This window comes from Hydra vulgaris, chromosome 11, assembly GCF_038396675.1.
Source record: "Hydra vulgaris chromosome 11, alternate assembly HydraT2T_AEP".
Lineage (NCBI taxonomy): Eukaryota > Metazoa > Cnidaria > Hydrozoa > Anthoathecata > Hydridae > Hydra > Hydra vulgaris.
This window is the reverse complement of record NC_088930.1, coordinates 43342950-43358125: the sequence shown is the minus strand read 5'-3', so window position 1 is coordinate 43358125 and position 15176 is coordinate 43342950. Positions and strand designations below refer to the sequence as shown.

General features: G+C 27.0%; 1 protein-coding gene across 2 annotated transcripts in view; it reads right to left on the bottom strand.

The window, feature by feature from the left end:
* The window catches only part of LOC136086677 (vasoactive intestinal polypeptide receptor 1-like), a 120806-nt gene that overhangs the window by 84785 nt on the left and 20845 nt on the right, over positions 1–15176 (bottom strand). The gene's annotated exons all lie outside the window — the stretch shown is intronic.

Genomic DNA, 15176 nt, shown 5'->3' with positions numbered 1-15176 from the left:
ATATTTTTATAAAACCATGTGAGGTTTATTAGTCTTTTAACAATTACTTTAATCTACTAAGTTAGAAAAAAGTGTCATCACGTAAGGTATTGGGACGACATGGGAACGGGGAAGCCTTGCGTCCACTTTTTTAAAACTGTGCGATAAGGGATTGAGCTAAAAAAAATAGGCCTCCAAATACACCTCTCTTTCCCCCCCCCCTCCTCCCCCATCAATTGCGCCGGTTTTATAGTTAGATCAATGTGAATAAAAAATGAATTAAAAGTGTTAAAGCTATTTAAAACCTTTCGCATTTGTTATAACTTTAGAAAATTTTAGTTTAAACTTTTTGAAAATGCTAAAATATCTGTTAGGTTCAGTGCTATCCGGCCGAATATACTTGAAAAATATTTAACAAATAAGTTCCAAATTTTTTTTTACAAAGACGTGTTATACTAATACTATTACGTATACTACAAAGACGTGTTTTACTAATGCTATTAGTTTATCAGTCCAAAATGAATAAACAATCAAATAATTGGAAAAGATTTTGGAAATTTTTTTATTTAATTTTTTAACAGCAGAATTTTAAATCAGATGAAAATAGCAAGTAGTGATACGGTGAAAATAGCATAACAAACAGCGATCAAAAAATTTCAGTTCAGTTCCAGTTTCGGCTGCAATTTTATTTGGAGTTTTCAGTTACATTGTCTACTCCGTTAAATTTAAGATTTTGGTTACGGCCAGAATTCGGTTCAAAATGTTCCAAAAATATCATAAAGCTATATTTAGTCTTATAACGTTATAATTCAGATCCGATTTTGAGTTTAAAACGTTTGAAATTAATAATTCAACACTTTAAATCAAACTTCATACACTGATATTAATTTTTATAACGATGAAGTAATTTATATTAGTAATTATATTGAGTTTATAATAACTAATATAATAAATATAATATATAATATTGAATTTATAATAACGATGAAGTAATTTATATTATTATTTATATTATATTAATATATTAGCCCATTATATTATAACTCAAACTCAAAAAGTATATCGGAAGGAATGGACGATATCTCATTTTCAATTCTCCATATTAATATTAGGAGTATTCAAAAAAGTTTTAAATCATTAAAACAGTTTTTATATAAAATCAAAATTAGTTTTAACATTATTTGCTTTAGCGAAACATGATGTCATGATAAAAATATTGAAAGCGATTCAAATTTCCAAATACCTATTTACAATGTGGTATACCAAGTTAAAGGTTGGGGCAAGGAAGAGGAAAGGTTTATGGATAATTATTAGTAACTCATTATCATACAAATTTATGCAAAATTTATGCTCAACCACTAATGACTACGAATCATTATGCGTGGAAATCGTTACCAAAACCTCAAGAATTATTATAGTGCATGTATTATATAGACCACCTACAGGAAAAATTAATGCATGAAAAGATATTAAATTAATTAAAAAATTAAATTAAAAAAGTCTTTAAAATCTTTAAAATTTAAAAAATTTAATTTAAAGAAAGTTTAAATAAAAGTGTGTATTTTATCGGAGACATTAACCTCAACATTTTTGACTATGACGTTAATAACCACATTAATAATTTCTTCAATGTCTTTTTTCAATCTGGTTACATACCATTAATCAATAAACCCACGCGTGTAACTAAGACTAGTGCAAAATCATTAGATCAAATTTTTACCAATGAATTTCTTACATCAAAAATAAAAACAAGAATATTTAAAACGGATATTTCGGATCACTTTCCGACTTTTATTATTTCAAATAAATGCAATAAGTCTTATTCTCACAAAAAGGAAAGTAACAAAACGACTAATAAACGATACCTCCATTAAATCTTTTCATGATATTATATCATTTGAAAAATGGGACAAAACTCTATTAAATTTAAATGCTGATGGAGCCTATGATATCTTCTTAGCTAAGTTTCTTACCGGTTTTTACATTCATTTAAAACAAACATGACATCCATTTAAAACAACCATGACATTCATTTAAAACATCGTGCCAATTCAATTCAATTAAAACATTTAACATCGTGCCAATTCAAATCAATTAAAACATTTAACGCATGCGCAATCTCAACATTCAATATTATTCAAAAAAATGGTTTTATTATAATATATATTTTTATTTTTTTTATTTAATTTTTGAAAATTATTAACAAAAATTTTTTTATTTAAAATAAAATGTTTATTTTCCAATTACTGTCGAGGTCTGTCATCTGACCTAAGACACGCTTCAAAAAAGCGTGTCTTAGGTCAGAAAAATTGGACAATAAACATCTTATTTTAAATTAAAAAAAAAAAATTTTAATAATTTTCAAAAACTGAATAAAAAAAATAAAAACATATATTAAAATAAAACCTTTTTTTTTTAATATTGAATGTTGAGATTGCGCATGCGTTAAATGTTTTAATTGAAAATCACGATTGTTTTAATTGATTGGTTTTAAATAAATGTCATGGTTGTTTTAAATGGATGTAAAAACCGGTAAATATTATAATAAAGCATTTCCAAAAGTTACAAAATTATTAAAAGAAAAAAGCCTTTTAAGCCCTTGGATAACAAAGGGAATTGTTGGTAAAAGTTTAGCCGCTAAAATTAAACCATCTAAAATAAGCTTTAAATCATACTTGACATCAAGTAATGCTATTATGCCTAATCATGAACTTACGAAGGAAGAATTATTAAATTCAGTATTTATGTTAAAACCTAATAAAAGTTCAGATTTAGATGGTGTCAGCAGTAATGCCGTTATTAATTCACTAAAATATATAACAATACCACTTTTACATACTTTTAATTTATCTTTAAAACATGGAGTTTTTCGTGAAAAACTAAAAAAGTGCAAAGGTTACACCAATTTTTAAAACAGGTGATCCTTCTGATGTTTCCAACTACAGACCTATCTCAGTTCTTAGTTGTTTTTCCAAGATTTTGGAGCGTGTAATGTATAAAAGACTTTATTCCTTCTTAAATATAAATAACATTCTTTGCAATAAACAATTTGGTTTTAAATGGTCATTCGACCAATCATGCAATAGTTATAATAAATTATAATAATTATAATAAATTAATCTTGTACAAAAAATATTTAAAGCTTTTGATAAACAAAAATTTACTTTAGGTGTCTTTATTGATCTAAGCAAAGCGTTTGATACCGTAGATCATAATATTCTTCTATATAAACTTAAAAATTATGGCATCATAAATTCTAACTTAGATTGCTTTAAGAGTTATTTGAAGAATAGAAATCAATTCAATTTATACGATGGCGAAAAAATAGATTTAATGACAATTAACTGCGGAGTCCCCAAGGATCAATTCTAGGACCGCTTTTATTTCTCATTTATATAAATGACTCAAGTAAACTTTCCAATATCTTAAACTCAATTTTATATGCCGACGATACTAATGTATTTTATTCTAATAAAGATATTAATATTTTATTTGCAACAAGGAACAAAGAGCTTGCGAAACTAAGCGAATGGTTTGCATCGAATAAATTGTCCGTAAATAATAAAAAAACAAAATATACTTTCTTCCATCGTCTTCATGATAAAGAACGTTTCCTTAAAGCTTCCTAAGCATTTTATTAATAACTCTTATGTCAAAAGTGAGCGTTTTTTGTTGTTTCTATGTGTAGTTTTCCCTGAAAATGTAACGTGGAAAAAGCACATACGTATAACCCATAATAAAATCTCAAAAAATATAGGCCACTTATATAAAGCCAAACAGTTATTAAACCAAACTTGTTTGAAATTTATTTCTTTTTCTTTTATTGATTGTTATCTAAATTACGCTAACGTTGCTTGGTGCAGCACTAATGTATCTAAAAATAAAAAGCTTTTAATTAATCAAAAACACGCTGTAAGAATTATTGGAAATGTGAATCGCTTCTTCCACACTAAATTTCTTTTTGATAAATACAAAATACTCAAAGTATTTCAACTTAATTTGTGTCATATTCTTATATTTATGTTCAAAGTCGATAATAAAATGGCACCCATTTTATTTAACTCATTTTTTGAAAAAATAAATCATTTATACCCAACAAGATTTCTAAATAACAATTATATTCAACCAAAAGCATATTATTCTGCTATTAAGTTATCGATTGCAATCAGAGGACCTAAATTATGGAACACGTTATTGGATAATGAGTTAAAAAAAATCCTTTTCCTTGATCAATTTAAAAATAAAATAAAAAACAAACTTTTGATAATTGACAATGAACTAGACTTCTTCTAAAACTTTTAAATAGGAGTAATCACTCGTTTAATTTACTTGTTATTTACTTTATTTGTGATCATATTTAAATTTGATTTTAATCTGAATCTTTACCTTTCTTTGATGCTCATGTTTTATCTCATTTTTATTCATTTTTAAATTCGAAATCTTAATAAATAAAAAATTGAAAAATGAAATTATGTATATATATAAAAATTATTTTTTATATTTGCTTATATATATATTTTATGCATGCATTACATTGCAATAACGGTAATACTTTTTTTTGTTATTTATATTCTTGTTTTGAAGGGGCGATAATACTGAATTTATCTTCTTATTACCCCAACCGTGTATATACATTTTGTAAAAGTCTAACTTTTTAAAAAAGTCTTAATGGCAAAATACATACATAATAATAATCATGGTTTTGATAAAATTAGTTTTTTTTTATTGATTAATAAGCTTATTAAATAATAGAGTAGGCTTCGTTTAAAAACTAAATAATTTTCTTGCTTAAATTTTTATTAAATTCTCGTAACTTTTTTAGTCGTTATTATTTAAATAATAATATTGTTGTAATATAAATAACTTTATATAAATGGAAATATATTAAGCATTTCAATTACTTATATAATCTATAAAGTTTTATCCTAACTAGTATTTCTCTTCAATCAACTCTTCTTAGTAACAGTTTCTTCTTGGTAACAGTTTCTTCTTAGTAACAGTTTTTAAATGCGTTCACGCGAAAATTTCCCCATGCGAAATTATGTCTTATGACAAAACCTAAACTAAATTAGAAAACATTACCTACGGAGTTCCACAGGAATCTATTTTAGGGCCTTTATTGTTTATTGTTTACATCAAAGATATTTACTTATCATCTAGTATACTAAACTTCAATCTTTTTGCTGACAACACTCAAGTTTTTTATACTTACTCTAACATTAAGACAATCTTTACCACTATGAATCGTGAACTTGATAACCTTATTGAATGATTTAAAGCCAACAAACTCTCTCTGAATCCAAACAAAAGCAAATATACTCTCTTTTCTAAATCTTCTAAATCTGACTCGTTGCCCTTAAAACTCCCAAATATTTCAATAGAAAAAACCAAGTTGCAACGGACATTCTGTGTTAAATTCTTAGACGTTTTAATCAATGAGCAAATAAATTGGAAAAAGCATATTAATTTAATAGAAAATAAAATTACAAAAAGTATTGGAATTATGTATAAAACTAGATGTCGGATAAAAACTGTTTAAAATCTTTTTACTTTTCATTCAATCATTTTATTCATTCATTTATTAGTTATTGTAACATTGCATGGGCAAGCACTTATCCGTCAAGACTAACGTGTATCTTAAAAAAATAAAAACAAGCAAGCCGCCTCATATTAAATACTAATAAATACACCAGTGCCAATCCACTGCTAAGAAAGCTTGAAGTGCCTTATGTTTACCAATTAAATATTTATAATATTTTTTTATTCATGTTTAGATTAAAATATCGTATGATGCCTAGGATTTTTGAATACATTTTCTTTGTTATAGGTCATAAATATCAAACAAAGCATTCGTTGCCTAATTATCAGGTATCAAAAACTTTCCAAACAATCCAAATTCTCAATAACTTACCGAAGGCCACATTTGTGGAACTTATTTCTCCCAAATAATAGTAAAACTACAATTTCAATTCAAACTTTTAAAATTATCTTAACAAAACAGTTACTTGATTATGACGTATCTCAAATACTATTTTATTTTTAATTTTTATTTTATTCACTTTTATTTTTTAACTTTTCCTTTTGTTAAAAAGCGACATCACCCTTTACATCATTACTTATCTTTATATTTGATTTATTTTTTAATCTTAAGTTGAATTTAATTCGAAAAAAAAAAATTCAACACTTTTTATTTAAAAGTATTTAATATTATTTTTACTAAGATGTAATATTTTTTTTAATATAATAGATTATTTTTTGTTTAATATGTAAATGATACAACGTGGCTGGATGATAAAACTTTTGATTTCTGCCTGCTCCCGTCACATCTTAACTAAAACAAATATTCTAAATAATTTATTCTGAAGATGACGAAATATATGTCAAAAAAAAAAATGTCTAAGGGCAGGCCTGCTCAGAGACTTTGTGGTGTCCAGGGTCAATACTTGTTCCGTGCCCCAAACTTGGATTCCTGGGTATATTGAATTAAGCATGGACTTCACTGTATATCAGCCGTATGTCTGCTTTCACATTACAGTTTAATGAAAACAATAATATTAACAATAATTTTTGTATTAACTATCGTTGCACATAAACACTCTATATTTGAACTTGGTTATATATGATAAAAAGAAAATGCAAATAGAATTTAAAATAAATGTAGTAATATATTTCATTAATAAACTGTAAACTATGAAGACTAGTCAGATCACACTAATTTCACTTTCTTCAGATCACACTAATTTCACTTTCTTCAGATCACACTAATTTCACTTTCTTCAGATCACACTAATTTTACTTTGTGGGCATTTATTTTGCGAAACTAGAGGTGACATTTTCGTTCGATAAAGTCTTGGTTATGTTGTTTTCATTTGAAATTACCATAAGGTTAGTAAGGCGCTCTTCAGGCATTACTGAAAGAGTGCTCTCCTTAAGCCGCTCAAACCGGGAATGTACAAAAAAGGCGAAGCAAAATACAGATCGAAGGAAATATTGACTGAAGACCTTCCTGGTAGATTCTGTTAAGCAACTTGATAGAAGAAAGAGATTCAATTTGTCCAAAAGTATTTGATTGCTTCAGAACTTCTAGATGACGGATTTTTTCAGTCAACTTTTCTTCTTTTACATCGTTTACGTAGAAATTTGCTAGGACTTAGATTTAGACAAGAGATTTTCATTTTCCGAAAACATATCCATCGTCTTTTGAGTTGTATCCATTCTGTATCTTATCTGGTGGAGCAGCGTGTCAAGAGTAACATTAAATACATTCACCTCCAAACCCTTTGATTCTTCTTTATGGAAATGGGTTGTGTTCATCGACTCGCCGTGAAGTGCTTCCCTTTATCTTGTTTTATTCTTAACAAAATCATTTTGAAACCCAAACAAAGCTAACCCAGATGTAACCGGTTTCGTTTCTTGGAGGATTTATGGCCAAGAAAAACATAGTTGGTCAAGATCATTGATTAGAGTCTTTATAAACGTTGTCTCGTCATCCGAAGAAATGCTTTTTGATTGAAGAAGGAGGCAGACAACGTTGACACATAGGAGAGCCTTGAACCAAAAAGAAGTCAAGACAATGAATTCAAATGATTGAATCTCCTTATTGAGTGCCTTAACTAAAGTCAGTTGATGATCTTCTTAAACAAGTTCTTCAAGAAGTTTTAAGGACTTCAGTATTTCTTTTGGTCTTTTCGACAATGGCCGGACAGCCTCTATGCCGCACTTTATCTTTATTGGGACGTTTGGTAAAGGGACTGCCAAGTTGCCTCAGTCAAATTTTTTCAGAGCATGGGCACTACTGCTAAAATGGTTATACAACGATTGGATGTTGCCAAAATAGTTCTTGACTACAGTAGAGAATTCTGCAGAATGAACGCCAGCTAGATTGAGACTATGCGCACTCTACTCTAATATGAACATAATATTGAAATAAAGATTACATCTAGATTAATATTCCAAGCAACATTAAAATTATTTTATGAACATAAACTGCTAACACCTCAAAAACTTAGATTTCTCGAAGCTAAATGGACAGTGACGTCTAGGATGCAGCGTAAAATTTTATACCAACTAGATGCCTCATTTCTTATTGACTTTTTAAGTTCTGAATCCCGGTCTGATTTTTCAAGGCTTCAGAGGCTGGTTTACAGACGATTTAGTGATTTCTGCGTTGAACATTACACTGGTGGCTTTTAAGCTTTTCTCTTAGCTTTCGCCAATCACCTTTTATTTCCTTTCCACATCAAAACGAAAGACTGAAATCCAGAGATAAAATTATGCTTTTGTCCAAAATAGAGCAGGGAAAACCAACCAAAGCTTTTGCAGTTACCCTCCAGATAATTAATTGATATGTATTTAAAATCTGCAGATATTAAATGATATATTTTAATACTTGCAGGTTTTTCATTAAACAAGAAAGCGTCCCAAACTCACTTGATTATCATCTTCTTCTTCAGAAAACGTTGAAAAATTTGATGGGGAAAGGCCTTTTTTTTATTATTATTATTAACTTTTATTTCGCTGAAATATTACAACTTTTCATATAAAATAAATAACATCGTAAACATAAAAAAAACCTTGATAAAAAACGTTTTTAATTTTTTCTATTTATAATATATATACACATATACATATATACATATATATATATATATATATATATATATATATATATATATATATATATATATATATATATATATATATATATATGTATATATATGTATATATATATATATATATATATATATATATATATATGTTATATATATGTTATATATATGTTATATATATGTTATATATATGTATATATATATATATATATATATATATATATATATATATATATATATATATATATATATATATATATATATATATATATATATATATATATATATATATATATATATATATGTATTATATAGAGACGATGGCCTAGCCGTGTTTAAAAACGCAAGCGGTCCAAAAATGGAAAAAATTAAGAAGCATTTTACTCAAATATTTAAACAATACAACCTCTGTATTTCCATTCAATCTAATATGAAAGTTGTTAACTACCTTGATGTTACATTTGATCTTAATAACTGCACTTTTCAACCTTACCATAAACCTGATAGTACGCTAAATTATATCCATGCTAGTTCCAACCATCCACCAAGCATTTTAAAACAATTACCAACCTCAATTGAACATAGATTATCTTCCAATTCTTCAAACGAAAAAATTTTCCAAAAGTCTGCTTCTATTTATAAAGACGCATTAGAAAAGTCTGGATTTCCCACCAATCTCCAATATCATTTAAATCTAAATCCTTCTAATACTAATAAACGAAAAAGAAATATAATATGGTTTAATCCCCCTTTCAGTAAAAATGTGGTAACAAAAATTGGACACCTTTTCTTAAACTTAATTGACTTATATTTTCCATTACATCATAAGCTCCACAAAATTTTCAACAGAAACACAATAAAAGTTAGTTACAGCTGCATGCCAAATATTCGATCTATTATTAATTCACACAACCAACAAATTTTGCGCAACAAACTCACCACTAATGATATAAATTGCAACTGCATTAAGAAAACTGCATGCCCGTTAAATAACGAATGTCTATCAAAAAACGTTGTATATAAAGCCACTTTATTATCACCTAATCTCAGTCTTACGGAAAAATATTACATCGGTATCCACCTTAAATCATTTAATGCAACCAGATATAGAAATGATACAGAACTTTCCAAAGAAATCTGGAAACACAAAGACGCAGGTAACATGCCTATAATTAAGTGGAACATAATTAAAAGATGCCAATCTTATAATCCATCTACAAAAAGGTGTAACCTTTGCATCAGTGAAAAATACTTTATTATGAATTTTGATAGTGGTTTACTACTTAATAAAAAAAGTGAATTGGTTTCTGCTTGTAGACATAGGAAAAAATTTTTACTTTCTAACTTTGATACCGGCGATTAGCAAATATCGGATCACGTACACTTGACGTCAGATGCCGTTGCAACGCTAAATTTGTATTTTTTATAACGGTTTTTATTTTATATTTGAATAATATGGCTGATGATTGCCGAATGGCATGAAACTTCAAGTTCCATTATAAAGTTGTATTTTCTCATTTAAAATACTTTAATATTATTATTTGATCTATTTTTTTTTCAAAAAGATATTGATCACTCTTAAACAGACAAGAGTTGCATTTCCAGCAATATACAACATTTATCAATAAATATATATATATATATATATATATATATATATATATATATATATATATATATATATATATATATATATATATGTATATATATATATGTATATATATACTGTTATAATCAGTCAGGGATTCAAAAAAGATAAGGATGATGCGTTGATCATCACAACCTTTTCATAGAGCCCCTTTAGTCACTCATTAAAATAAAAAATAAAAAGAAAAGCTAATTTTTAAAGTAAAATAAAAATTCAATAAGGCAAATCTCTTTTCTTTTTTTTTTAGTGTAAAAAATTAAAAAAAAAAAATATTAAAAAAAAAAAATTTAAAAAATCTGAAAACAAATACTGCAAACTATAATATATATGTCAGGAATAATAGAGATGCATTTTAGCTTGTCGTTTAAACGATAAAATGCTTTAAACACAAAAAAAAAAATGTTTTAAAACAAGCTTTTTGTTCGGATAAGTGTGACGTAATTCGAATTTTAACTACATTTAAATTGGAGCCATTGCAATCAGTCCTTTCAGGCAGAAAAAATAGAAATTGTGAAATTTGTATTTAACTTAACCTAAGTTTCAATTTCACTTCATGTTATGAAATTCTAAAAACAGAATATCTTTCGAAAAAATGAAAATTCTTCTATGTTGATTTATATTTTTTGCTTAAAATTATGCAAATAGCATTCCTTTTTTTCTCCTAACAATTATTACCATCATCATCAAAACGTTTACAAAATATTAGATGCCCGTACTGCAGTTGGTTTGTGGGTGCGATCAAGGCCGCTTTTTGTACCAATTACTCGTTGTTTCGCATATATTTTGCAATAAAAATCGTTTTAAAATTAAGATTATCCGATTATGAACAAGGTAATACAGCTATTAATCTATAACTGGAGTCTTTTTTTTTTTTAAGATTGCCGTTTATTAAAGTTAATATAAATACATTTTACATATATAAATTTAGGCCGGAGTAAGAAGAAGACAAACTGTCTTATCACTGAGCCCCGTCTACATATTGTCTGTGTTTATATAAAAGCAAATATATACATAATCCGTTTTAAAATACATATAAATTTTGCAAAATGGTAAAAATGTCTTTAAAAGAACGCACAACTATATCATATTTTATTTAAAATACAAACATACATATATATTAATGCATACATTTTTTATAATAATGTTTAATAAGATGATAATAATTAGTGGTAATGGTAATAAAATGAATGATGGTAAAAATTAGTGTTGATAGCAACGTTTTTTTTTAAATAAATTTTAAATAGATTCTAATTGTAGTAAGAGTCTTTTATATTCTGTTCTAAATTTCTCCAAGGAGTAGTGCTCTTTATGAGTATCAAAAATTTTAATAAAATCTTTTATATATCTATTATATCTTTAACATTTGTTCTGAATCAAACTTATCAGCGTAGAAAAAACATTGTATAATTCATTCTAACAAAATGAGTTTAAAGAGGAAAATCAAGTTTAGCGAAATACTCTAAAATAAAAGCAATACAAGAATGATTTAGTATTTTGAATGCAAGCTTTTTCAAAAATAGACTCTAATTCTAAAAAAGGACAAAAAATTTATGAGTCAATATTTAAAATGATAAATCTTGACTTTGAAAGAATTTTACAGAAGTTAACCGAATCCAACTTATAAAACAGCAAAAGCTGCTCTCAAGAAAAAGTTGGTTTAATCAGAAACTGTAATTGTGTCAGTATGGTCATCATTTCATTATGGTAAGGGGTCATCCATAAAGGACGTCACATTAAGTTTAACTAATGGCAAGAAGTAGGAGAATTTTGGCTCTCGAGCGCAGAGACTTTAAGAGAAATATAGCGCCTTATGTTCTACGAAAATCTCCGCGGAAGGGAGCCAATAAACTTCTACTACTGGTTATTAATTAAATTCTGAATGACGTCCTTTATAGACGACCCCTTATCTGGAAATGACGGTTCACTTTATTTCCAAAGACTACAACTCTGTCAATTCTGCATATCTTGCACTCGGTTTGATTAAAGGCAAATTATAAAAACATTTTCAACAAGATCGAAACAACAGTTTAAAAAAAAGGAAAAGAAAACAGATACTTTTGGTTCGAATTAGTAAAACAGCGCCATTATGTTTTAACAAAACAATTTCAAATCTTTTCAGAACATTTTCAATCAAATTATATGCCATGCTTCGACGTTGAAATTCAAATGCACTTTGTATTGTACTCTACCTAGAGATCAACCATAAATTACGCAACTCTAAATTCATTTAAAATTAAAAAATACAAGTAGGAAATTACTTACTCTGTTGCGCGGCGGTTTCATCGAACATAAAGCGCTATTTTAATGTTTGATTTAATTAAAGACACGGTGAGGGTAAACTTTTGACTTTTTTGTCTTGTCTATTTGTTAAAGTTAGGGTTGCGTACTTTATGGACGATCTTTTATCATAATTTAGCAAATGTATACTTTTTTTGCCTTTTTTAAATCTAGATACAACGGAGTACATTTGTAACCAATAAAACAACTGCTGCAGATGCTGCAAAGTACAGTTTACACTGCAGTGTTTATTTTTAAACGAAACAGATTGCTACTTTTAAGGTGGTATCAAAGCAATAATAAAAAAAAAAAATAATAAAAAAATTGCAAGATTAATGTTTTATATATTAAAAATACAATACAACTTTCGAAACAATTCTTAATTTTTTTTTTGCCAACTCATCCAAATATTAAAACAGAAAAAGAAAAATACGCAGAATGCTATATTTCCAGATAGGATTATTTATTTGTTCTTAAACTTTATCAGTACAAAGATCCCATACTGATGTAGAAGCTGTACTAAAATCATGTGATTTAGATCTTGAGATATTGTATTTTGCGTAAGCGTGTATATTAAAGATTTGCAAACGGTAAAAATAGCGTTTTAAAAGCAATAAACTTTGCCAAACTTGTTTAAAAAGACTCACTGAATAAAAATATTGTTTATTGCCAGATATTAGGGCAAAACCAAACCTTGTTTGGTGTCGTTAAGGCGTTACTAAGCTAATAAAATCATACTTTAATTTTTAAAATCAAATATTTCATAATATGATAACAAAACCATATAAAAGTTGTATATATTTGTAACCAGAACTAGATTTTCATATGTTGAACTAAAAACCCAAAAATTGAATTTTTCATGATTGTGTACTGTAGAATATAAAAAAATAAAAGAAGTTTACCTCGGTGTAATGCTTGGAAATAAGCATGTCATATCAATCATAATCAATCTTCTGGGTCAATGGAAACAGCTGGTGTTATCAAAATTTTTTTACGTTCAATTAAAAATATTAATATTATTTATAACCATTATCCTTGAGACAGAGGTAAAAGTAAAGATGTAAATTCAGAGCCATATAAAGTAAGGATGTACTGAAACCAAAAATTTGCTAAAGCTTCTGCCGAAGCTTTTATATTTCTACAGCTAAAGTTTGCTACCTGCGTATCTATCTAACTTTTCTAATTATCTAACTATATTACTAATTTTAACCAAAAATTATTTCTACCCAGCCCGCATTTGGTCCTCAAAAGACGTACATTAAAAGTTTTTTGAAAGTTCTTAACGCCTTTTGAATGTTCAAAAGAAGTTTTTTTCAGACTACATTCCGGTTAAATACTATTCTTTACTATTCTTGACATGGACTACAATCGGCTTGAGATTCTTAAATTTGGGGCTCTGAATAGAACTTACGATCTGTAAGGGGTTTTGTTAAAACTGTCAAAGTCACAAATGACGTAGCAAAGAGAGGTGTAAAGCTTACACAGAACTGTTGTAAAATTCTGACAAGCGATGACAAAGGAAAAAAAAATCACAAAATTTATATAGTTATGTTGTTTAAAATCAGATTTAAGAGATGATATACCATTTATGAAAATTATACAATATTTAATGGTTAAATCGTACGTAATATATTCTGCACTTGCGTCATTTATTTTAAAACGGAAATCATACGCAGCTGAGACAAAATGTAGACTAAGGATAATTGACTGTTAAATATAATACCAAATAAGCTTTCAGACAACTAAGAAATTTTTATAAGTTATATTGTATGTGCGTTGTTCGAGTATGGTTTCCTTTAAAGACGAAAGTTGTATATATCCTAATTTTATACCAAAAGTAAAACATTTATCTTATTAAAAATGCTTAAAATTTTTAAATTCAAAAAATTTTACAGAAAGGATATTAAAAAAAAAGATAAAAGGTGGGAACCTGTTAAAACTTTATAAAGTAAACTGTAGAAACTCTTTATTTTAAGAAATTAAAATTATTATTTAAGAAAATTAATTCATATACTTATATTTACATTCTTATACTTATATACTGATACTTATATTTACACTTTCCTTTAGCAACTGCTTGCGTGTAAACTAATTCTAAAGTTTAACACAGCGTCACTTATTGCAAACAAGCAAATAAGGGATCTTCCATAAAATACGCAACGCTAAATTTATTTAAAAAAAGGAAGTAGGAGATCTAAGGCCCTTTTTCGCGTCGATTTTCATTAAATTTGAGCTATTTTTCTTTTTTCTTTTACTTAAAGCTCTGTGAGGTAAAACTTTTGATCTTTTTTGTTTTGTTTAAATTATTATAAAGGAAATTTAGCGTTGCCTAATTTATGGGCGATCTCTTATATAAAAAGAAAACGAAAGGCTTATACTGAATAAAAACATTATTCTAGCAGTGCAAATAATTTTTCTGAATCAGATATCATAATTGCATATTTTATTTGTTTTTCTAACGTTTACAGGTCTTGATTTTTTTTATTTATTTTAGAAAACTGGTGTTTTCCAAGTTTATCAAATTCTTATTTTGCTAGATTCGGTACTCTCTGGTTTAATTGAATACTTAAGAAATATGCTTAATCAATTGCTTAATTCCACCTAAGTACACATTTAACAAATAATAATTAATAACTTAATAAATAATAAAGATCAAAACTTAA